The following is a 22,931-nucleotide window of genomic DNA, read 5'->3' on the forward strand; positions in this document are numbered from 1 at the left end:
TTTAGCAGCAAACCATATGATAGATAAATCTCCCAGACTGGATCAAAGCAGTGTACAGACCAACCAATCGACAGACCCATATTGCCATCCCTATAGCCATGCTGTCAGAATGGGTAAAAATCTACTGTATGTAGAATGTTTGAAATTTAAAATGTCAAACCACATGCATTTGAAATACTTTTGGGGGGGATAGACAGAAGGCCATGAATGTGGGGTACGACTTCTTCAGCATAGTCGCCTCGTTGGACCAAGCCTTGATTACCACAAACAATACACCAACTGCAGCATGATAAAGTAAATATTAAGTTAACGTGTCATACTTAGTTAGGGATGTTTTCAAGCTACAAACTTCCCAGAGACTTGTATTCCGAGCCGAGTCTCCACGGTATTAAGTGTCTTTGCGCCGATGGATGTTATTGCAGGGGTTAATGACCTTAACTGCAAAGCACCCTTTCCATCTCTCTTAATCTCCTGTCTGTCTCCACTCCGTATCATCTTATTAGGCAGAAATGCCATTTAAATGTCAGTTAGTGACGCAAGGAATTGAAAGGATAAGGGATGAAAAATATTTTTCTTGTAATCACTAGTATACAATGGTAGCCGATATGAAAGCACCCAAAAAAAAAAAAAAAAAAAAAAAACTATACTGTGTATTTTTCACACACTCTGCTGCAGAGCCTCCTGTTACTGAGGAGAAGAGGAATGTGAGGAAAGCACGCTGATAAATAAGCATATCAAATTAGTAAAAAAGGAACTCACCGATGCATTCTTCTTTTTACTTAATGCTTTCCCCGGTCTTTTTCTCGAAGCTGTCACACAATACGGATTCTCAGTGTTTAGTCTTCTAACTTTCCAAGGTTCATAAAGCTCCGGGTTGAATCTGCCAAGGAGTTCTTAATGCTTTGCGGCTTTGCCTCCAGAGTATGAAAAAAGCTGATGAGGCTTCCAAGAACTTCTCCTGCTCGGCGTGTAGCTCTACTTCTCTGGAGGCTTCACAGGGTGAAGCATAAGGCAGGAGGGGGGGGGGCACACACTTCGGAGTCTCTTCTGTGTTCTCTAAAGGCCTCTTGGGCGTTTGCTGATTTGATGCTACCGCTTGGATCGTGAGGCTTGTGTATGATGTGACTTTGCTCAGAAGCAAAATGAAGTGAAGTCGACTGCCGGGCAGCCCTCCTGAGTCTCTCTTCTCTCTCTCTCTCTCTTTGCTCCTCTAGAGGCCTCCCTGGCTACGATTGCTATACTCTTGCCTCTCAGGCAAATGGAAGATGCTGAAGTGAGTTGCCTACTGGGTGGATTGAAGCACCAGGCTGGTGAGCATGTGTTACCCTGCTGGGTGGATTGAAGCACCGGGACAGTGAATGCTATTGCTGTAAAAGTTCCCTTCCACTTTCCTTGAGTGAGAAGCTGTGTCTCTGCTGAGGTATATTGTTTCCTGCTGGGCGTATTGTACCAGAAGGGTGAGGTTATTGTGAGTGTGTAGCTGGCTTTATTGGCAATGGGACCCCTTTTTTCCGTTCCAGGGGATAACTGGCCCGATATTCCAGGCTACAAGTGTTGATCAGTACAATTTAGACAGCGAGCTGGTCTGAGCTGGCAGGGGGTGAGAGGTCCAAGGTCATTGCTGGTCCTCACGCTTGCGGCGAGGGGTGCTTGAGAGGCAATACAGGTTGTCATGGTAACAACAGCGAGAGGTCACAGGTGTGTTTTTTTGTTCCAGTCACTGGGTTTCTCGTGGAGGAGGTAGGCCGTGGGAGAAAAATCCCTGAGGTAAAATGGGAGAACTGTTGCACGAACTGGAGAGAAAGAGGAACTGATAAAAGGATAATAAATTGCTTTTCACTTCTTTCCTTTTCTATTTCTCTGGGAGGTAGAGAGCAGGGGAGGTTGTTCTTGGACTGGAGAGGAAAGGACAGGATGACGGGAGGTAAAGTGGTATTGAATCAGTCTCGAGTATGTTCTCTCTTTTGTTATTGAAAACAAATGCTGGTAGTGTGCTAGTGTGGGTCTGAAAAGAAGTCGATGCTTGACTCTTAACAGGTCGGTTTCTTCAGGGGCTCCGCCTACGGAAGAAAAAGCACAGAGACGGGACAAAACGATTAGAAGTTTTATCATTGGACTTCACCAAGGAGTTCCCCTGTCACAGAAAAAATGTTGAGCTCAAAATTGACCTTTGACCCTTGTTTGGCAATTACTGTATTCTGCCTTTGTATCATGTGTGAAAAATAAGGAGTCGTGCAAAGGCAAAAGGCAGTAACTGACATATAATCAATATTTGCTTGCTGTTCACCATACTTACATCCATTATAAGAACACCTAACCAAGGTCTAGTCATGATGGGATTTGTTTTAAATTATATCGAAGACCTTTGGATGTTCCTATTTAGTGCTTCTCTCTGTATGTGTATAACACCTGGTAGAAGAATGCTGCTCTGTTGTTAAGGGTTTTGTGGAGCCATGCTGGTTGTTGACATGTTAACAGTGAGATACAGAGTATTCTAGTATTACTGGGATGTAGCCCATCTTTTGAAATTGTGCCCCACCAATTTTTTTGATATAAAATCGCCACTGATTCTGCGATAACAAAAGGCTACAGTACTTCAGTATGCGTCCCAGTTCCTGGCTGGAAAATCAGTTGTTGGCAAACCCACATTTGAACACACACACACTTAATCTTCCTCCATCTGTGCAAGCAGCTCTTGGGTTGGGTTTCTGTCACACACACACATACATGCATCTCTTTGTGTGACGTTTTCTCAAATAGAAAACCATTCACACACACACACACACACACACACACACACACACACACACACACACACACACACACACACACACACACACACACACACACACACACACACACACACACACACACACACACACACACACACAGATGTTGAAAGGCTAACTCCACAGCACCTTCTGACTTTGGTTGGAAGGGCACCAGAAGATGTAAAGGCAAGAGTAACTCCTATACAATACGTCACCGGTATAAGTTTGCACAAACAGTATACACCTGTCCTCTCTTCATCTCCCCCCCTCCTAGTCTCTTCTTCCTAGCACGCCGCAGCCTCCCAGGCCAACATGAAAATGAGACCTCAGCAGAGGGGCTAATTAACCAGCAGCAGGAAACGCCAAATGAAACAGACATCAAGATTAATCTTATGAAGGAAGATGGAAGGAGAGAGGAAAGAGACATTTGATACAATATGTATCATATTCTCATGCAGGGGGAATAAAATACTTCCCTCCCCCACCAGCTACAGTGACAGATGTACAGAACAGGCAGCGATCAGTAGCTCACCAGAAACACAGTCCGACGGTCAGAATAAAAAAAAAAAAACACCTTGAGTTGATGGCTGGTTGCCTGCCAAACTGGCTGTGAACGAGACCATCCGCCGCCAAAATAAACCACCATTTGGCTGTTGGAAAGTGGGAAAAACAGACAGACTGGATGGAAAACTGAACGAGGAAGGGGGTGACCTGGTGGCGGAGAGGTACAGCGTAAATGATCCGGGGACTGAATTTGACTTGATTTCTCTTCAAACATTCCCTCTCTGTCCATGATCTAAGACATTTAGGAAGCGTGAAGAAAAGAGGAAAGGCAACAATGAGTTCATCTTAACAACCAGAATTGTCTGTGTAGCTAAAGCCTTTTGTACTGAATATTATCCCTCTGTGCCTCTGCATTGTTGCTCAAAAACTATTAACAACACATCAATGAGCCACTCTGCTGCACCGGGTGAACATGCACCGGGCATTAGGCAATAGAAATGAAATCCTATATCAACGTCAATGCATTGTTATATGATAGTATAGCCACAGCAAGTTGCTAAAATGACCACATAATTCTGTTAACCATAGACCTATATATATTTGTGAGACTACTGAAGACTTCCAGGAATGAATGGGCTCGGGCCTGAGTGCCACAGCGTAGGGAACACATTGTTGGTTTCACTTATTTATTTCCTATATTTTGTCTACAGGTTAGAGCTGGGTAATATATCGATATTATATCGATATCGTGATATGAGACTAGATATCCACTTAGATTTTGGATATTGTAATATGGCTTAAGTGGTGTCGTTTCCTGGTTTTAAAGATTATTTTTTGGGGGCTTTTCCCTTTATTAGACAGTCGGAGCGGAGAGCGATGACACGCAGCAAAGGACAGCAGGTCGGATTCGAACCCTGCGCCGCTGCAGGACTCAGCCAACATGGGGCGAACTTACTGGGTGAGCTAGAGGCCACCCCTGTTTCCTGGTTTAAAGGCTGCATTACAATAAAGTGATTTTCTGAACTTATCAGACTGTTGTAACTGTTCTATTATTTGCCTTTACCCACTTAGTCATTATATCCACACTACTGACTTTTCTACACTACTGACTCTCTTTGTGTAAATATTTTGTGAAAGCACCAATAGGCCATCCATCCATCCATCTTCGTCCGCTTATCCGGTGTCGGGTTGCGGGGGGAGCAGCTCCAGCAGGGGACCCCAAACTTCCCTTTCCCGAGCAACATTAACCAGCTCCGACTGGGGGATCCCGAGGCGTTCCCAGGCCAGGTTGGAGATATAATCCCTCCACCTAGTCCTGGGTCTTCCCCGAGGCCTCCTCCCAGCTGGACGTGCCTCGAACAATAGGCATCCCTACAATATCGTGGCAGGATCAATAGGAGGTATTTAGTCAAAAATATTGTGATATTAGATTTTCTCCACATCGCCCAGCCCTACTACAGTTCCAATGTTGTCTTTTTTTCCAGGGCGCAGTAGTCTGCAAACACAGATTAATCATCTGAATGTAAAAACCATTCTTCTGATCACAGCCAGAAGAAAATAATCAAATTTGATACCGTAAGAGTTATTTTACTGTACCAACTTTATGTTCAGCATTTCTGCACATTCTTACCGTACACTGCAGACTTTTGTATTTAGAGTGTGGGATTTTACGGCTGGTTGGCAAGCGAGTAGGCTGACTGACTGTCGTCGTTCTGTATCTGACCCTGACCTTTGACCTCAGAGACGAGGCAAGAGACCAAAACTTGAGAAATCCTCCAAGGCATCAACAAACTTGCTTTCAAAGTTGTTTTCATTGTTTGAGCCTGCTGACTTTAACTAAAAAGAGACTGGCACGCTGACATGGAACAGCGTGCATGCGTGTGTGTGTGTGTGTGTGTGTGTGTGTGTGTGTGTGTGTGTGTGTGTGTGTGTGTGTGTACTAAGCACAGTCTCTTGGCTGAGGCTCTGTCTCAATAATTCGCACCAGGAAGCGATGAGGTCATACAGTGCTTGTATCTAGGGCTATTTTTTATTTTTCTTGACTCTTTACTGCTACAACTTTGGACACCCACCAACCCGCCTACACACACTCTGCAGGAACAACAGTGGGTATGCAGCCAAGTGTGTGTGTGTGTGTGTGTGTGTGTGTGTGTGATCTTGAGACCTTCCTCCTGAGGAGTGCAACGCTACTCTGCACCAATCACACCAGGCTGAATAAAATGCTTTACAGCAGCTTTTGCTACGACTAAACTAAAAAAATAAGAGAAATCTGTAAATATAATTGAAATGTATTTCCCTGCTTTGAAGCTCCACTTGCATATGTGCATTTCTTAATTTGGTAAGTAGCTGGGCTGTAAAATTAGGATCAGATGCTTGTTAGTCAGTGTGTGGCACAGACAGAGCGCTGTGGTGACAGAGCGATGTATCCACTGTAAACAATGAGACAGGGCATGTGATCCTACGAAAACAATACAGAATATCCTATAGGTTGATGGCAGTAAATTGCTGCAAAGTCTGATAACATGTCACGTTGGGTGTGGTGTTGGGTGACTTGATATGGGTCTGTATGAACATTTCTCTGACAGTGGTCAAACCTCACTGGAGCACCCTAACATGTGACGGTGAACTTATCTTTTCACGTTTATCTGAAGGATATCAAGACCCAGACGGAGTTGGCGAGGAAACTGCAATCAAATGTAGGAGAATGCGCAAATGAATCAAATCACTGTTGCGCTACAACAGAAAATAGGTACAGTAACAATATAATTATTATACATACCATAAGAAGACTTATTGAGTATTAGAAAGACTAAATATACAAAATCGGAGACAAATGAAAGTAGGGCTGGGTATCAAATGTATTACTTTTTAATAGGGTTGGGCATCGAGAACCGATTCCTACTTGGAATCGTTTCAAAAATTACGATTCCATCGGAATCGTTTCTTTATTGCAATCGTTTGGAGGATTTGGTTTCAAATCTGATCATGGGTTCTAAATTTAACATGCGCAAGTTTTGGTTTCCGTAGCGGCCAGGTGCTTGTTGTGTTGCAGCCATGGAGCACAGTAAGCGGATCTCTAGTGTGGCTTTATTTTACATTGAAAAAGCCCCGTCAAACTGCAACCCACCTTTGAATCAAAAATAAAACTTTACTCTTAGCATGTGACCCGTTTCAACTCCACCCCTCAAAGAATCGGAATCGATAAGAACCGGAATCGAAAGGAAGAATCGGAATTGGAATCAGAATCGTTAATATCCAAACGATGCCCAACCCTACTTTTTAAGCACCGACCGAATTTCCTCCTTAGTATCGGAGTATTAGCTAAGGAGCAAATCTCATCAGCGTCAGTGAGCCAAGAAGGGAGAGGCGACGAGAAGACGATCTGGAAAATTCGGTCTTTCAGGAGTGATGTTCGAAATCGCCGGACAAATTCAAAGAAAACCAAACCAGGGCCAAATTACAAACCGGACAGTCAGTGCGATTACATTAGCCACATGTCCGAACTCCTGCACGCTACAGAGAGAGGGAGGGAGGGAGGGGGAGAGAGAGAGAGAGAGAGAGAGAGAGAGAGAGAGAGAGAGAGAGAGAGAGAGAGAGAGAGAGAGATCTACAGTGTTTAAATTAAGTTTTACATTATATACAACATTATTGTATTAGTTTGTTGGGAAATACAGCCATGAACAGCGGTGGATGGCTAGCAGAAACCAAGCTCCTTGGGCAGAAATGGATAAAGAAACTGAATGGGAAGTTACGTTTCAAAGCCCTTCCAGAGGGTTCTCTCCACAAGACTAAAGTTATTTGCATCATGTACTGTCGATGTGAACTGAGTTACCACCGGAGTACGTCCAGTCTCAAATACCACTTGAGCTTTAAAAACGTACATATCCCTTTTAAAGTACATTTAGAAAAAAAAAAAAAAAAAAAAAAGTGTGATTAATTTGAACTTTTGAACATAAAATGAAGCCTCCTTCTGCAGTGCACCACGGTCCTGTTAAATTAGGCTGGCCCACACAAACGTTTTAGAACAAGCTAATTAAAATCAATCTGTGCACCAGAGCGAGAGGTGGAACATTGTTTTCAGTAAACTATTTGAAGATTAATTGACACTTCGTTGCCAATGACCACATCGTTTGAGCCGCTATTGAAATACCACATGGATTTAGTTTTAGTTGCAAAGCCAAAGACAGCAGCAGCAATGTGAGGCATAAAATAAACAGAAATACATTGTTAATCCTAAATAAATCACCATCTAAAATTCATGATTGGGACAGCCCGGCTCACAGGTTCACTGCCAGCGTAACGGGTGAAGAGGAGACACAATTGCAACCCTGACAACAGGCGGTATGAGACCAAATAATCTCAGATGTCACATGGATACATTACTCCTCGAATATGCCAGCTTCCAAAGGGAGTCATGACAGAAAAAGTCTAAGAGTGAAAGTGATTTTGTTATTTTAATTAAGCGTTAGGCTAATGTAAAGTCAATGAACCCTATCTTCTCTAAGTCATAAAAAAAAGCAATTATATAATATCATAGGAGTATTATACAGGGCTTGAAATGAAAAACGGAGTGCACTTAATGCACCAGGGAAATGTTATTTTTAAAATGCAGCACTTACCAACAGCATTTCTCACCGACATAATGAACCAGCAGACTAACAAACTGAACACATCTGGTTTCCTTTGATCATCTTTTCCAGTGGGAACCCCTGCCACAATGCACCTGCAGCTTGAGCACACCAAAGTACAAATGATTGACTCGAGTCAAACCACTTGGTAGACGGACTATATTTGAATTGCATGTGTTTTTAGGATAGTGAAGCTGGGTGCTGTCTAGAATAGGTCTAATATGAAAGGAGTGGGGGTCATTGCCGTCTTAGGAGTATTTGGAAATGCAGTCTGTCACGTCCTTATAGTCAAACAGTAGATACTGATGAAAAGAAAACTGATAAATAACAGGAAAAGACATCATGTCTTCACGATGTTGGAAACTTTGAATTAGAAATATATAGGGTTGGGCACTGTCTCGATTTCACAATTCTGATTCTTATCGATTCCGATTCTTTTAGGGGTGGAGTTGAAACGGGTCAGGAAAAATTAATTCAGATTCATTGGCGGTTTACAGTTTTTCCAGGCTTTTTCCAATGTAAAGTCGCTTACTGTGCTCCACGGCTGCAACACAACAAGCCTGGAAATACGGTGGCTGCTACGGAAACCAAAACTAGCGGAACGGATGATTGGATTTGAAACCAAATTTTTCCAAACGTTTCCAATAAAAAACACGATTCCATTGGAATCGTAATTGTTGAAACGTTTTTGAACGTTGGAAACGGTTCTCGATGCCCAATCCTACAAATATATAATCAAACTTAACGAAGACGTCCATTATTTATGAATTAATAGTACAATTTATGTCAAGCCTGTTAAGTGTTGGGAGTGGGAGTTTGTCTCCCACTTTCAGCATGTGGTTAATTAAGGACCCACTCAGTGCAATTAACACACCATTTATGCCTCCGAAATACAGTATGTGCAATATGCCGGTTGTGTAAATAAGAAGTAGGATATCGGTGCGTTATGACACATGAGCAGCCTGTGCTACCTGAGACTAAAGGAATGTGAGAATGAACTCAAGTGAAGCAGCTGAGTAATGCTCGGCAATGAGAAGAGAAAGCTGATCTACAGGACAGCGTGGACCGCAAACAGAGCGTGCCTGATTATCAGTCCAGTCAGGATGAGGTGCAATGAGTTCAGCAGCAGAGCGAGTCATGCAGCAGTTGGAATTGGAATTTTACAGTAATGTCATGCAAACAGCGGATCTACGGTACAAAATAAGACCACAGCTGTGTCATTCTGTGGGAAACACTGAACAGGGACAAGAATGCCTCTAAGGGTTCCAGAGAAAGAAAGCTGCAGACAGTATACAAAACTTCACAAGACAAGTGTTAGAGACCGCAGGATTCTTGCACCATTTTTAAGGTCAAATTGAATGCTTTTTAAGACCTTTTTAAGGCCACCACAAATATAGTTTAAGACCTAAAAATGTTGGGGAAAAATATTTGATAGGAAAAAGAATTGATTGAGTCATTTATAAGATTATTAACTAACTTAAAGTGCCCATATTATGAAAAAAAAAAAACACTTTTTCTGGGTATTTGGGGTGTTATTTTGTGTCTCTGGTGCTTTCACACGCATACGAACTTGAAAAAAAAAAAACATCCATGCTGTTTTGAGCGAGATACGGGTTTCTGAATGTATCCTGCCTTCAGTCTCCGGGTGAGCTGGTCAAAATCTGCAGGGCCGTCTACGTCATTAGCCAAAACATTTGGTGTGTGCCACCACCTTAGCTCATGCCACATCAGCTAGCTGTTTCTCCAACTTCGGCCAGTACAAGGCAGGATTAGCCGGGAGACTTCTTCTAAACGAGGGCGCACTTCCAACTTTGCGTGGAATACCTGCAGAACAGGGACATGTAAGTAGTTCTATACAATTTCTTTTGTAGATTAGGGTGAACTCGTGTGTGTTGTAGCAGTGTTTTGCCATTGAGAACGAGGTGGCTAACCGCTAACAGCGCTAGCTTCTAGCTAGTAGTTCTTACCTAGCTATGTGCGACTCCCAACAAAGATGGGTAGAAGTGCGATGCCTCACTCTGTAGCTAAAACAGAGAGCTCAACACACAGGGTGAAAAGAGGAGCTGCAGCAATGTGCAGTACAACAAAAATATGGTGTTTTTTGAAAATTAAAAGGAACACGCCGACTTATTGGGAATTTAGCTTATTCACCGTAACCCCCAGAGTTAGACAAGTCGATACATACCCTTCTCATCTCCGTGTGTGCTGTAAGGCTGTCAGACGGCTCCAGCAGCATCAGGCCAGCACAGAACATGCAGGTGAATGGTTCCAGTAATCCTACTGCTCCGAATAAGTAACAAAATAATGCTAACATGTTCCTATTTACATGTTGTGATTTATAGAGTCACAGCGTGTACAAAAAACAACGTAACATGAGACACAGCCGTCTAACTGTAAACAAACCGGGAACTATATTCTCAGGCGGAAGAATATAGTACTTGGGCGGAGTGATATGCTCGCAGCAAGCCTGTCTGAGAATATAGTTCCCGGTTTGTTTACTGTTAGAAGATGGCTGTGTCTCATGTTACATTGTTTTTTGTACACGCTGTGACTCTACAAATCACAACATGTAAATAGGAACATGTTGCCGTTATTTTGTTACTTTTGTCACAATTTGGAGCAATAGGCTAGTTGGAACCAGTTACCTCCAGGATCTGTGCTGGGCTAAGCTAATGCTGGAACCGTCAGACAGCATTACAGCACGCACGGATATGAGAAGGGTATGTATCGACTTGTCTTACTCTGGGGGTTACGGTGAATAAGCTAAATTCCCAATAAGTCGGCGTGTTCCTTTAAACCATGTAAACCTATTATGGTACAACATCAAAATACAATTATGAACCTGAAAATTAGCATAACATGAGCACTTTAATAGCTTAATAATGTCTTTATAGTCCTTGTGCATCCTCAAAAATTATACAAGTAGATTTCAAAAGGCAATCCGATTGGTCAACTAGACATGTAGAACAGCCAATACAACCGTGATGACAGCACAACCAGGCTCATCACTTAAAATATTACTTTGCCATTTCCATGTCAACATCACAGAATTAAATCAAAACCTATTTTTGAAACATTTGTTTTCATGAAAGTAAATCCGGAAACACAATGGAACACACAGAAACTCTCCAACATATTTATATGAAGTGATTAGTGTTAAACAGTTACTGGAAATGTTTGGATCACATCAGCTGTGCCGCTGACAATATGCTATGTTAAAAGTAGCTTCTCCGTGTGAATGTCATCGTACAGGAGCTAAATCCATTAACGAAAAAAATAAAATAATCTGCAGATATCTTAGTTACACCACAATGGGGTAGCCAAGCTGTTTTTTGTAAATATGTGTATTATTTATTTGGTTTGGAAAATCCCACAATCTCTACAAAGCTAACTTTTATTTAGTTGGTAACGTTAAACGTTTTATAATCGTGTTGGCTTACCGTGTGAAAAAGCCACAATACCTCTGCCCTTTGAGTTTCTGGCGGCGAGACAAAACCAATCAAAGCAGCCAGTTTTTGTTCTGCTTCGTTGAAACAATGCAGGCATTAGCAGCCGCTAGCTATCTAACGCAACATAAAAGGATGGAGCCCCGGGAACCCTGGACCGTTGGTCCTACGGGCACAAATGTAAGGGTATGGAATATAAACGCATAAAAAAAAAAAAATCCTACCCTGATTATAATGATAACCTGAAATATGCATGGGCGTATATATACACAATAGATCTACAATATTAGGCTAACATCAGTTCAGGCTTGTTGTTAGTTGTAGTTAGGGTTGGGTATCATTTAAAAACATTTCCATACCGGTACCAATACGGTGACTTCAATAACGATTCCTGAACGATCCTGTACTTTTTTTGATACCAATTTTATAAAATTAATTTCAACTAAAAGAAATTACAACATTACATTACAGCACAAATCTTTAAATTTGTTTTTCAGCTCCATAAGCCCCGTCTGTGACGTACAGTTTTTCCTGCGTGTCTTTACAATGTGTAACGTTAGACAGCCAATCAGCAGCATTATTAGATCCTGGTAGAAGCATGCAGCATGCTTATTGGCTCACTGATGCTGAGAAGATTTGCTTCTTAGGTATTGAAATTTGGTATTAAATGACAAGGCATTTTTCGATACTCGATACCAAGGAGGTGCTTAAAAAGGGTCAAAGTTCAGTACCCAGCCCTACTCTGAAAAGCCCATCTGTCTCTCACACACGCAAATAGATTAGACATTGGACCTGTCTATCTCCACAGCGCTGCAGAGGAAGGTCTGGCCCTTCCACACAACATTCATGGATAGGAGGAAAACGTGCTCTAGTTCATTGGCATTTCTCTGGACGCAGCGACTGTGGCTCTCAAAATAGTCTCGGGAATGATCTTGTTTAGGTGGAACATTTGCAAAAAAAAAAAAAAACCTGCCACATACAATATTAAATGAAGTTTACGGTTCACACCTTTATAGTAACGTGAGCTTTATAAATTAGCTGGATACATGGTTAAACCTCATTTGCTCTTTCCAGTGTATCGCCGTGTGTAAGTTGTCCACAGCAATCCCACCAATCGATCTCAAAACGTCCCAGTTAGAGAAGAAATGCCGTGAACATGTTCTAAATCTTTACATTCATTCCCTGAAAAAACACAGCAGACCAGTTGCACTAGCCATTCACTCCCTGCCCGAACTGTGCAACGCTCCGTGTTTTTTGCGGAGCTTTGCGGAGAGGTGCTTCTGGGAAGATTCTTGGAATGCGCTGTTTTGCTCCTGGTGGAATCATATTGTCTTTAAATGGCCGGGTTTGCTTCCAGCAGAGTTTACGAAACGCAGACGAGACGCGCTTGGCGGAATTTAGGGATGAGTTGTGACTTCTAAGTTATTAGCAAGCATGTAGGAGCCTAGCTGGTAAAGATAGCTATAAGTTAGTATTACATCCAGGCTACACTGAACACTAGAAATAGGTAATGAGTAATGCTATTGGTTGAAATATGTGCATCAAAAACAACAAAGCAACAGCTTGAAAATGACCAGAGACAACATAAATCAATTATGGTTTCAGAAAAGATTTTTTTTTTTTTTTTTTTTTTTCCATTCAATTCAAACATTTATTTAAGCCTTGAAAAGCATTGAGGTTTCCCTCATTTGCAACGATGTCAAAATACAGAGAAAAATACAAATAGTTAAACAAATCAAGAGCACAATACTCAAATCTAAATACAAACAATTGCACCTTAATATACTGCCGTTATTTTGTTGCCTTTTCCATGTCATTTTTTCATTTGACGTCAATTGGCAGTATACAATCGGTATATTTCCTGTAACACAATGTGACTTGGAATTAGATTGCGTTCCCTGTTCATTGTGAAGCCTGTCCAGGATATGCTTATGTACACATGCATATGGACGCCGTGCAGTTGGATGAGGATTACTGTATGTTTGACGTGCTGGAGCGCATTCGTTGCTAATGCAGCTGGCGATATCTTGTGTAATGTATACCATGCAGGCGTACGTACACACTGAACTGAACACTGAGCGAACAGATAATAATTATTGATTGCTTTAAACCCAATCGTCTCCTTCTAAAATGACACGCAGCTCCTCAGACTCTGTATCATAGTCTAAAGTCAATATTTACTGGGTGAAGTGAGTGCATACAGCCAGCAGATCATGCATGTTACACACAGCACAGAGCCTCCTATATCACCAGAGACAGTTATACAAGAAGGCCACGCGAGGACACACAACGGCATGTTCAGTACACACACGATAGTGACTTATAGGAGAAATGTCACATTTACTTCTGTCAAAACAACACACTAAAGCTAATATTTACATATATGCACACAGTACTTGCACACACACACACACACACACACACACACACACACACACACACACACACACACACACACACACACACACACACACACACACACACACACACACACACACACACACACACACACACACACACACACACACACACACACACACACACACACACACACACACACACACACGGAGCCAAAGGGCAAGGGGGAGGCAGCAGCATGGTGGATGGATGACAGGAGAGGCAGGAGAAAGTTGAGAAGTAACAAGGAAAAAACAAGGAAAAAACAAGGAGGGGGAAGTAATAAGATGGAGGAAGAGAGTGGAGGTGTGAAAAGCTATGTAAGGATTGGGAGAAAAACATCTTTCAACGGTTGCATAGCAACCAAACAAAAGTCATGAAAACTGAACTCCGTGCCAACCATAGATATATCTATGGTGCCGCTGCCAAAAAAAGTACCACTCTCTGTTTTTTTTTTAGGCACTTAAGAAGATAAAGAACTCCCCCGTTTAGGCAACACACAACCACCCACCCAACGCACGCGCGCACGCACACTAGGGCTGGGCGATATATCGATATAAAAAATATATCGATATATTTTTAAATGAGATATGGAATTAGACCATATCGCATATATCGATATAGTTCAAATGTGATCCTTGCTCCCATAGATATATACACAGATGTCGCCTTGAGGTTCTAAACATACGTCAAAACCGCCGCCATCTTGGAACAGAGGTCCGAAGCATTCAGATCAACGCTAAAGATGCCGGACTTTTGTACTGCTTAATTATGTTCGATAGAGGAAATGAAAAGAACAAACAGCAATGAATAACATTTAACAGGTGACAATGTGTTTTATGATTATGTATGCCGCCGTCGACCAGCAACCTGAGCTCCGGCGGCAGCGGGAGGCGGAGAGCTCCGTGGCGGCCGCAGCGTCTCTTCCCGGGAAAAACACAGCTTTGCCTCGCTGCTGCGCCGGGTCCCCGCTGATCCAAATCGGACCAGCCAAAGACAGAGTGGTGATCGGTAGGATCTTACACGTAGTCCAGGACGACCTGTATGTCGATATCGGGCGGAAAGTTCCACTAAGTTTGCGGCGGCAGGCGGACGGAGAGAAGCTACAGCGGGGCAGCAGAGACCGTCTGCGGCTGCAGGATCTGGAGCTCAGTGCCCGTTAAAATGACATGTAACGCATAAATACATACAGAAATAAATAGTGGAGGAATGAGCCTGGACATTTCAGTCTGTTTTAAACTTCACCTTGAAGCAGAAACTCTTAGTTCAGAAGGGTGAAGTTTCCGTTTGGACTCAGATCTGTGAACCGATCATAATAAATATTCTTTGTATTAACACATTAATTAGTTTCTTTGTTTTGTAGTCGATAGTTCATCTTTTAGTTTACTTAAGTGGAAGCAGTATCAAGTGGAAGAATGGGACTATAAACCTAGGCTTACAGGCATGAGGCATTACATTTTGAACAAAGTAGATTATATTAATATCAAAAGCTTAATTGACCTTTGGAACGAATCACAAATATGGAGCTTTGATTTCAAAAAAGGTACTCCTGTTATACAGTATTTAGGTTTACATTTTATTATTTGAACAGCTGAGCATTTAATCATGAACCAGGTGAAGAAACCGGTTTATTATTTATTTGATTTTGCAACTGTTTCTATGAAACTACTTGTGACATGTCATATTTGATTTTGGCTTTGACTGAACATTTGCTCTCACTTTGCGGAAAAAAATATCGGGATATATATCGTATATCGATATTCAGCCAAAATATATCGGGATATGACTTTTGGTCCATATCGCCCAGCCCTAACGCACACACACACTTCCATATCACACACACACTTCCATATCACACACACACTTCCATATCACACATCACACACACACTTCCATATCACACACACACTTCCATATCGCACACACACTTCCATATCTCTCTCTCTCTCTCTCTCTCTGAGCCAGAGAGGATGTGGTTAAGGAGTGATGAGGAGGAACAGCGTATGGGAATGGGGAAGATGAAATGATGAGAGATGGAGGAAAGGACAACAGAGAGAAATATGAGGGAAACCAAGTTATATAAGAAAGGTAGAGGGGAAGAAAAAAAAAAAGAGCTCATCATCTGTGTGAACAATGCCGTTCAAGTCTTGCAGGAAAACGTCTTCTCTATTAGCTTCTAAATTGTCAGTGGGTCTTTGATAGACACGTTGCACATATTACCATTGATCAAATTTGAATGAGCCACTTTAGTTAAAGTAATTTAAGTCACATCAAAAAGAGATACATGCCCTTCAGCAATGCACCTGGTATATTGTGTCAGTGATCCTCTTGAATGCTCAATATCTTTGTTTTTATCAAGGTTGGATGAGCATAACACTTTCAATTCCACTCCAGCAAGTCCTTTAGACAGCAAAACCACCAGCTCAGAGTAATGGCGCCACATCATTCACCACTGAATAACAGTCTTGCTTTGGATTGCATTTCAAAGTGCGACACTTAGTAGTAGTCCTCTTTCCTTAAATGCCTGAGGCAATGAAAGTACAGTTTGTAGAGTGGTAACCGTTTTTCATCTCTGCTTGTTGTATCTTGAGTGACAATGTTAAGCACATAACGTACAGCCAAAAAAACGGTCACAAAAGACTATCGAGGGAAACTTTATATTCAAGCTGCTTGGATGGTATTTGACATGCTAACACAGTGGTTCCCCAATATCCCCTCGCGCACGCCCATATAAACACATAAGCCCAGCATTTGCTGTGACCTCCAACTAGCGCTGGGTGATACATCTAATAAATTGGATTAGTTCAAGAAAACTGAGTTGTCAGCCAGTCTGGATGGACGACAATTGATTCCCCGGATAATCGCCGGCACCGGATGTTCCCGCGTGGTGTGTTGCCACCGTTTAACTCCATTCTCTTCGGGAAACGACAACAAACTTCGAGCTAGCAAGATACATACTTGAAAATGGGAAGTTTTGAAGAAAATTTAGATCACCATTCATTCTGCATTTGCCTGTGAGCGCCCCCTATATGGAACCAGAGTGGAACTGCAACCAGTTCAGAAGCCGGAAGTATAGAGAGAGTGGAACTTCATCCCTTATTAGAAATTCTTTGATTTTACATTTTACACAGAGCCTGTGGCATAGGAGAACAGCAGTGCAACACTTACAGGCTGAGGTGGAAATAGTCTTGCATTGTATCTTCATAGCGCTGCGGAGTACGGTCTGGCTACACCACAAATACATTGCAGCATAGGAGAAAAAAAAAAAAAAACCTTCTCTGGGTTGTTTTCATTTCTTTAAACCAGTCACCATCGTCTTGGTCGGCACTGAGCTACAGACGCAGTGACGGTGGCTCTGAAAAATAGCCTCAGGAAGGACCTTGTTTTGGTGGAACACTTGCACCCTGTAAAAGAAAACGCCACATACAACATTAAATAAAGTTAACTGTTCACACAATACAGTAACGTAAGCTATTTTAATTAGCTGGATACATAGTTAAACCTCATTTTCTCTTACCAGCGTATTGCCGTGTGTAACATTACTTCGTCCACAGCAATCCTGCTACATCGGTCCCAAAACGTCCCAGTTAGAGAGTAAATGTCGTAAACATTTTCTTTGTAAATCTTTACAATTATTCTCCAAAAGAACCAAGCAAGGCTGCCTTGTTGCACGATCCATATTTTCTTCAAAACTTGCCATTTTCAGTGTGTAGCTTGCTAGCTCGAAATGTATGGTTGTTTCCCGAAACGAACCAAGTTTTGCAAGGCGATGGGACATCAGGCGGAACATCCTGCGGCGATTATTCTGGAACTGAACGGTTGTTGATCCAGACTAAGGTGGATAGCACAAGTAACTGATACCGATCTATTGGACTACAGTATGCCACACAGACAGTAAATCTGTAGAGTGCTTTCACTTTAGGTTCAACTTTGGTTGACTTGGACATGGAAACGAGTGCCATCAACCAGCAAACCAACTCGCACTAACAAGACTGAAGTAGAAGAAGCTAACCATCGGACTTATTCAGTTTTATTCAGGTTGTCTCCAGCTGAATGAAAATTGCCATCAGTACATCTGCAGCTTGTTGTAATTAAAAAGAAGATTATATGGTATCTGGGTACTTAGACATGCCATTTGCAGTTCCAATTATCATCTTGACAGAGTGAACTGAAGGCAAACAGGTACAGTCACAGTCATTAGTCTCTTTACCTAGTCATTAAAATATAACCTAAGCCCGCACTGCGGTCATTAATTCAGTGCACTACACTGATTAGCCAACGGTCGCAGACTAATCACTCAACAAAATCTTCAGCAGAGGTCCCATTAGCAGTATTGCACCTTAAATGTCATCACTCATACTGATTCGGAGACATTTAAAACTAACTGTGTCCCTTCCTTCCCAGCAGCTTTTGGACACTAAGTAACTAAGCTGGGTGAATGCATGTATCTTAAATATAGGTGCGTACTTAATAAAAGGAACAACTTTGAAAAAGCATATTTGTTCCCTTCTTGTCCTTTGGAATGCGCCTTGGTAGACATGCTCAAACATGACTCAGAATACACAGATTTTTTTTTCACATTTATTTTCCTTTATCATTTAGACTTCATGGCGATACATTTTTCTTCTTTTCCACAAGCAAGTAATGAACTGCCCTTACCAGATGGCGCTCAAGGGTTGAAAGCAGAGCAGAAAAATAAAAGATATAAAAAAGAACTTCAATTCACGGTCACTTAACAGTATTGCGCGGTAATCGGCGGTCAATACACTGTGTGGCTACAAACCAAAAACTGAACTACAGCTCAGCTCTTATATACCAGCTGATGCAATTACTGCCTCAATCAGCTGATTGTCAAAAAGCTGTGACTATACTCTACTAGTAGTACCACGACCAATTAGCCCAACTTACTTTATAATGAGTCTAGTTTTACTTTTCAATGCATATATTTATCCTGCATATATTCATGCAAAATTCATCAAAATAAAGCTTAATATTGAAATAAATTGCTTGGCTCCAACACTGACTCTTGAACTTGTATCTATCAATAAATCAGTTTTCAACCCGACCCATCTCGAGTCAATCCCAGCTGTCAACCATGACGCTTCAGCAAGTTTTTAAAGCATCAAATAACTTATTAAAACCAAACCTATTAGAAAAAAAATAACACTTGAACAATAAAAAAAATAATAACTACCTAAAATGACAAACCATCTTTGGGAAGAATTTATTCGACATGTACTGATTTTTTAGTTTGGCCAATGATTCTGGGCGCCTGGATAGCTCACCTGGTAGAGCGTGCGCCCATAAAAAGAGGCTCAGTCCTTCACGCAGTGGACGTGGGTTCAACTCCAACCTGCGTCCCTTTGCTGCATGTCATTCCCCCTCTCTTTCTCCCATTTCAAGTCTAAAAGGTATTAAATTAAATATTAGTATTAATTAGTATTAAATGCCCAAAAGATAATCTAAAAAAAAATTAATAAAAAGATTCTATTACTTACACGCTGCGCCAATGGTATAAAACGGTACACGCTCCCTGTCTCCTAAATGGGCATGGCCTTGTTTAAAATTGTAGTGAACATCGTGTGGCTGAATAAACAGTTATATTTGTAGGATTTATTAATATTTACTTTTGCTAACATTAGATAGTTACATAGCTTTAGTGTACACATAGTTTTGTAAGAGCGTCTCCTGATTTGTCCCTTTAAAAAATTGCCATTTTAGTGTCAGAATGTTCGGGAGATATGTGGCTTGTCAAAAATGGGTCCAATAAAACACTGGTGACTATGGGGCGAAAGAATCGCTCAAAATCTGTGTTCATGTTCACTTCTCCTATTGGAATCAACACACTCAGGACCTGTCGCTAGGCTCCTAAAGAGGCGTGGCAGTGGAGAAACCTATGTGACACAGGTACAGGAAATGACTCCCAGTTGCAGCGTCTCAGTACTAAACCGTCTGGTTTGGCAGTCCCATCTGCTAACATGGAGGGTGCGGGGATTAGGACCTATACTGCAGCCAGCCACTAGGGGGCGATCAGGATGTTTTGGCTTTACAGTACTTTTGGGGAGCTATCCTTTCGTCCATCTTTATATACTTTATATACAGTCTATGGCATAAACCTTGCCAACGTCCCACCAGGCAAAACAAACAAATAAAAAAAATGACTGAAAAAAAAAAAAGATTTTAGAAGTCGAAGCCAAGTTGATATTCACCACATATCTGAACAAATTAGATTAGAATTGCGCATTTACAACAAGTGGGTTGTGCGTGTTTTGTGTGTGTGTGTGTGTGTGTGTGTGTGTGTGTGTATCAGAACTTGAAAGTCAGGATAATTGAAGGGTGTCCCTCCCCTACAAAAATAACGTATGGGTTCAAATTGCATAGTATGAGTGAAAGGAAGCATTAGTGTCAAACATACCTCATGCTTTATGTATGCACAAACACAAGGCTTTGTCACGGGACATTAGAAAAGTGGTGATTAGAGGTTATGCAAGACAGCAGAGTGTCTCTACAGTCATCTCCATGTGTTCCCTGCCAGCAACAGCAAGTGGACACAAATTAACCAGCTTTGAAAGACAAAAACGTAAAAATGCTTAGCGTCCCCCACCTTTATTAGACTATGTCTGTGCAGAAGCGGACTTAAAACTACAAGTACTACTTTGTCACCTGTGACCGAAGCCTGCAAAAATATACATCAACCAGATACAGGCCCAAGCAATGTCTCTAAGATAATAAAAAGGTAGTTGGAATCTCAAATTCTGAAGCATTTCAGAATTGATTTATGCTCATCGTCTTAAAGCTGCACCAACTCATTATTTATATGCACAATGGATTAAACAATGTGTAATGTGAAAGGTGTCTCACATAATGATTGGCTAATTTTGGTCAACTCTTGCCGCTCTCGTTGATACGGTTTCCAGTCACAGCAGGCAGCGGTTTTCAGAAAAAGCTCTGATAAAGCAGCTCCAAACAGCTGACACACACAGAGATTAGCTGGTGAACATAGTGGAGTGGTAACACGTAACTGTTACTGATTAACACAATTGCAATTGTAAATTGCCAGGACCGTTACAAAAAATACCAATAATTTAATATGCTGTTAAATGTAAGCTAAACTGGTCAGTTATTCTATAGATTTTCTCGCATTGCCAGATCTCATCTCCACAGCGCTGTAAAGTACAGTAAGGTCTACACCACACATACGGTACATTCTGAGTTTTTTGCATTTCTTTAAACCACAGTGTTTCTGCCTTCAAAGTTAAATTCAGCAGACTATCCAACACTACGCTTTCACTATAATAATAAATTAAACTACCCATATACAGGAACGGACTTGGCTGTAAATGAGCGTATTGGCAGTTTCATTTTGAAAGCTGTTTGAAACTTTGTTTCCCTCACCGGAGTCCTCTGATAACAGCCAACAGTAAATTGACGTTTTCACAGCGCTGTGCCAGCTCCCAAAAACTGAAGAAACAACAGCAATCCCAAAGCAACGGTCCGCATACGTTACGCATTCAATTTAGACCAGTGGTTCCCAACCTGGGGTCCGGGCACCCCTTAGGGGGGCGGCAAAGATCAGGTCTATATCTAAAAAAAAAAAGTTAAACAAATTATGATAATACACTAGAATATATAATGTATACAAAAGTCTGTATAAAAACTATATATTTTTGTTCTCGCTTAAAATTGTAGGCAGGCTACGTAGTAGGCCAAACCTCCGGGACCTCTTAACCTGGGACCCTTGCTGTCATCAGGTCAGCTGCTAGCTGCTATGTATTATCTGCTAGCTGTTAGCTGCTATCATCCTCGTCTTTCCTGCCGCCACGGCATCACTATTTTATGAATGAAACATGACGGAGAAACGTAAAAGTCCTGATAACTGATCTGTATCAAAAAAGAAAGTAAGGCTCTATCTCGAGAGTTACCTCAACTTTGGTTTCAGGGTGGGGGGCTCAGCTTTTCTTAGACATAAGTAGGGGGGGGCGCCAGGGAAAAAAGGTCGGGAACCACTAATTTAGACAACGTTGCGTAACCTGGATCACAATAGTCTTGGGCAGTGCTAAGCTCCGGGGGCAGCGACGGTGGCTCTGTAAAATGGTCTCAGGAAGGAACCGGTTTTGGTGAAACATTTGAACCACACAACAGGAAACGCCACATAAAATATTAAATGAAGTTAACTGTTCAAAGATTAAGGGCTTGTACCGAACACCATTTTTAAAAAATTTTTTTAGCTTCAAAGATTCTGTGCTTTTTAACAGCGAATATTCGAGGCTTCGGTGGCAGCAGGGGAAACCAACATTTCCGACCGCACTTGAAGGCAGCTTTATTTCAGAGAGAAAGAAAAGTGACAAGCGAGAGATGAAGCAACTGCTTTGTTGTTGCAGGACACAGTCACCAGTCACAGTTGTTACACAACATCCTGGGCAGTTCAGTGATTGTGTCAACTTTTTAGAGGCAGTGATGTTTCCTGTTTACAGTAACGTTATGGGACTCGCACGCCACGATATGGACTGACAAGTCGGATATCCTGTTAACGTTACACGATTGTCCACCGCAGGATGCCGTCAGGTTGCTTTTCTCCAAAAGTTGAATTGGACTCAACTTTTTACCGCAGGCGTTCAAAATACATGGTAAGTCCTGCATTTTTGCCAGACTGAGTGACAACCGACGCAGTGTTTAAGAACGACTGCTCAGCCAGCCAGCGCCTCAGTGTTTTGGCACAATGCACAGACTGCTATATTTGTCTTTATCAAATCGCCTGAAAACGACACCAGGCTGCTACAGTATAACCATACAGACCTCTACAAACATCCGACTGCTTGCTTTTAACAGTGTATCGCCGTGTGTACTTCGTCCACAGCAATCCCCACCAATCCGTCCCAAAACATCCCAGTTAGAGAGTAAATGCCGTAAACATATTCTTTGTAAATCTTTACCATCATTCCCTGAAAGAACCAAGCAGGCCTGCCTTGTTGCACGATCCAAATTTTCTTCAAAACTCAACATTTTCAGAGTCTAGCTAGCTAGCTCGAAGGTTGTTGTTTCCTGAAGCAGAGTTTGAGAACAGAAACACACAGAGAGCGGACGTTGATGCTGCGGATGTCAGGCATTTATCCTGGAAATGTACTTCCCCTGCTCCAGACTAATAGATAACAGGAAGTTTACTTGGAAGTTGAAGTTTGAGGTAT

The 22,931-nt window shown here is 41.8% G+C and overlaps 1 protein-coding gene and 1 long non-coding RNA gene across 2 annotated transcripts in view; both read right to left on the reverse strand.

The window, feature by feature from the left end:
- The window catches only part of LOC114570034 (thyroid hormone receptor alpha), a 64,062-nt gene extending 63,052 nt beyond the window's left edge, over nucleotides 1-1,010 (reverse strand). Inside the window, exon 1 of the mRNA XM_028600230.1 lies at nucleotides 760-1,010. The gene's annotated coding sequence lies outside the window, so the exon portion shown is untranslated. The remainder of the gene's footprint in view (nucleotides 1-759) is intronic.
- Nucleotides 1,011-1,029: 19 nt separating this feature from the next.
- The window catches only part of LOC114570037 (uncharacterized), a 42,379-nt gene continuing 20,477 nt past the window's right edge, over nucleotides 1,030-22,931 (reverse strand). The window contains exon 4 of the long non-coding RNA XR_003694453.1: nucleotides 1,030-2,060. This is a non-coding gene — a long non-coding RNA (uncharacterized LOC114570037). The remainder of the gene's footprint in view (nucleotides 2,061-22,931) is intronic.

The sequence above is a fragment of the Perca flavescens genome, chromosome 15, assembly GCF_004354835.1.
Source record: "Perca flavescens isolate YP-PL-M2 chromosome 15, PFLA_1.0, whole genome shotgun sequence".
Classification (NCBI taxonomy): Eukaryota; Metazoa; Chordata; class Actinopteri; order Perciformes; family Percidae; genus Perca; species Perca flavescens.